The sequence below is a fragment of the Limulus polyphemus genome, unplaced genomic scaffold (assembly GCF_000517525.1).
Source record: "Limulus polyphemus unplaced genomic scaffold, Limulus_polyphemus-2.1.2 Scaffold1532, whole genome shotgun sequence".
Classification (NCBI taxonomy): Eukaryota; Metazoa; Arthropoda; class Merostomata; order Xiphosura; family Limulidae; genus Limulus; species Limulus polyphemus.
The window spans coordinates 267,685-271,214 of record NW_013667142.1 but is presented as its reverse complement, the minus strand read 5'-3'; positions in this window follow the sequence as shown (position 1 = coordinate 271,214).

The window sequence follows — 3,530 nt, the reverse complement described above, 5'->3', positions numbered from 1 at the left end:
CAAAGCCACACATTTGGATATCTGTGCTCTGTTCACTGCAGAGAATCAAATCCCAGATTTTAACATTGTAAGTCCGTAAACTTATCGCTGAACCACCGAACGACAACAACAGAAGTTTTGAAATACACCAAAAGTTCTGAGTGTGATCCATTCTGAAACACCTGCCACCGGCACTGCACTGCACAGAACCAAGAACAATAAACCTGACACCGTGAACATGAACCAAAATAAATACACAAGAGTTTATGACTATGATTAAAGAAAGCACATTTGATACCGAGTGTATTAAAAACAAAACAACAAACAATAGACTATAAATACAAACTGTCACAAGTACACAAAATATTATATGTCAAAAGTTTGTTTGTTTGTTCGTTTTGAATTTCACGCAAAGCTACACGAGGGCTATCTGCGCTAGCCGTCCCTAATTTAGCAGTGTAAGACTAGAGGGAAGGCAGCTAGTCATCACCACCCACTGCCAACTCTTGGGCTACTCTTTTACCAACGAATAGTGGGATTGACCGTCACTTTATAACGTCCTCACGGCTGAAAGGGCGAGCATGTTTGGTGTGACGGGGGATTCGAACCCGCGACCCTCAGATTGCGAGTCGAGCGCCGTAACCACCTGGCCATGCCGGGCACATGTTAAAAGTAGTATAAACAAATACTCGAGCTTCCGTGTATATAAACATAGGATGTATGAATCCAAATTAACATAGTTGTCTTTGTACATACAAACGAAGATTAATGGATTTGTACGTATAAATTAGCACATTTTCAAAATGTCTCGTTAGAAGATCTTATGCCATACTTCTCAAACGTAGAATAATAGTACAAGTAATATCAAAATAATCGTTTTTACATTATGTACCTGGTGTTAATATATGTGTGTGTGTGTGTATAAAATAAAAACGGGACACACAGTAATTAACAGTAATAAAGTTTAAAGTAAAATTGGTTGCTGACGGCCAGTTGCCTCTCTATGGTCAGTGGTTCGGAATTAGGGATGGCTAACCTGTATTTCACAATGACAAACGTCATGCGACGGGACTCCACAATTGGAGGGAGGAGAACGTGCTTTGGCCGATGCTAAAGTCCTCTTGCGTGTAAGTAAAACATATACTAAAACCTTCTCATAACCCATCTTTACAGATCTTACATTGATAACACAGGTCTGCGATGGTTTTATTGTCTTGAAATTTTACATGTTCTACAGTAATTCCTGCACGCTGAATCCGAAAATGATATCCATTTTTCTACATCACATACAGATTTTTCACAAAACGTCAGGAAGAATGAGGATGCATATTTGTTTGATATCAATGTTCTACCCTTTCCTTCAGTTTGTTTGTATTTTTGTTAACAAACATAAAAATAAAACATGTTTATTGTGGTAAACAAAATAATAATAAAGTATTTTTTTCTTCTCAATTTGGAAAAAATCCTTACCTGATAGAAAAAAAAACTAATATTTTCGAAACCTACGTAGTTGAATTATGAAAAATCCGATATCAAAATCAAAACAACTTTTATGAAGTTTAAATTCGCAGGCCTGTGTATTCAGCCGTCTCAGAACCAACTTTTACTTTTTAGCTTATGTTAAAAGTCAAATTTATTACCGTACTGTTAGTTAACATATATTATAGGTTAAATATTGTCAGACCTACTTATTAATTAGATTATGTTTGTAATAAAATCGAATCATAATCCTCTATTAGGATAAGCCATGATGTAAGACATGCTGATATGTTTTAAATTAATATAAACGTATCTTTTTTTTTATTTCTTGTCTAGAATGGTCTGTTTGTCCCTTGCCTTTGTCTTACAAGGTTTTTCTTGTATAGTAGATATTTAACTTCGAACATGTTGTTTTCCAGTTTGATTTTGAAATTTTTGAATTTTGATTTTTGCAAATCAGTATTTGACAGTGTTTATAAAAGCAAGTGCGTAAAAATACTGTTTCATTGAGATTATACAGAACGTTTATTTAGAATTTGCATGGAAATTTTTATGTATATATTTTAGCAAAGGATAGTCTTTAAAATGATTGGTTTATTTTAGACAATGGGCCATGCATGGCCTAATGGTTAGTATGTCGGATTGCAGGTTGAAGGATTTGAAGTTTGAGGCGTGATGCCGTTGAATACGCTTTCATCTGTGGGAGTGTTACAAAAGTGACAGTCAATCTTATTAATCGGTTCAAAGCACTTGTGGCGACGAGTGATGCTGTCTGGCTTCCTTCTTTTTGGTCAGTAGTTCGAAATTAGAGACGACTGTACCTGGTTGTTTTGCCCAATTATTAATTAGGTGGTGTACAGATTGAAAATTCCATTTCCGCTTTTTGATTGTCAGACTCTTCTACTAGCTCAGGAAAATATCTTATAGGAAGATAATCAACATATAAACTTACCAATACAAATCTACTGTAGTAATGTTGAATTAGTTGTGTTTAAAAGGATTAATTTTTAAACACTTTGAGAAAATGTGGTCCCAAGCAGTTTCTGTGACTTACTTACTGGTACGAGATTTATAAGTAACAATTTGGCTGCATATGAAAATTAATAGAATTATGTAAAAGTCTACGGGAAGTGAAACATTAAATTAGTTAAATTTTAAAGAAGTCAACTGAACATAAAAAAGTATAATTAATGATTAACATTTGTAAAAACATATGAGGCATTGTATTTTTAAGATGTGAACGTTTTGAAAAAAACATTCAAAGTCACCTTGATTCAGTTAGAAAACTGAAAACAAGTTGATACAAATTTGACAGAAAGACGATATCTAAGAATTAGCGAACACCAACTTGGTATAATATCTTCTTTTTTGGTGTTTATTAAATAAGTTTAAAGATCTCCAGAGCTTTGTGTGGGCAGGGTATGGCATAGTGGCTAGCTCACCAGACTGTGAATTTGACGATCCATGGTTCGTGTTTTATTGCCGCAAAACTGCACTCTATACTTTGGGACTGTAGGTGCGTAATAAGAGTGGCGGTCAAGTCCCCACTATTCGATTAAAGCAGTCCAAGAATTGGTGGTGAGTGCTGTTGGCTATCTGTCTTCCCTTCTATTATATTAGTTCAAAATCACGAACGGATAGCGCAGATAGTTATTGTGAGAGTATGAGATACAAACAAAGTTCTGTATGCATCTAGATAAGTTACCTCGCTGCCAGATAATCAACTTAGTCATTAGAAAAAGTGGTATGTATTCAAATTCTCTTTTTGGGACTTTAATACTAATAATGCTGATTGCTTTCAGAATTTTCAACTTAGCATAATAAAAATAACACGACAGGATTTAAACAGAGTCTAGTAAATTTTTAGATGGATTTTAAATTATTAGGAGCATTGTATTATATAAAATACTCATAATGACTTCTGATCAGTAGTTTTAATATGAAAAATTCGTCATCAGATTTTCTCTCCTCCTTGCCTGTTAAAAGGTTTATACTGTTACGTCTCCGTTTGTTAATTGATTTTCCGTTACTTCGTTCCGACGAAACTTAAGCGACACAAGTCCTTTCTTAAC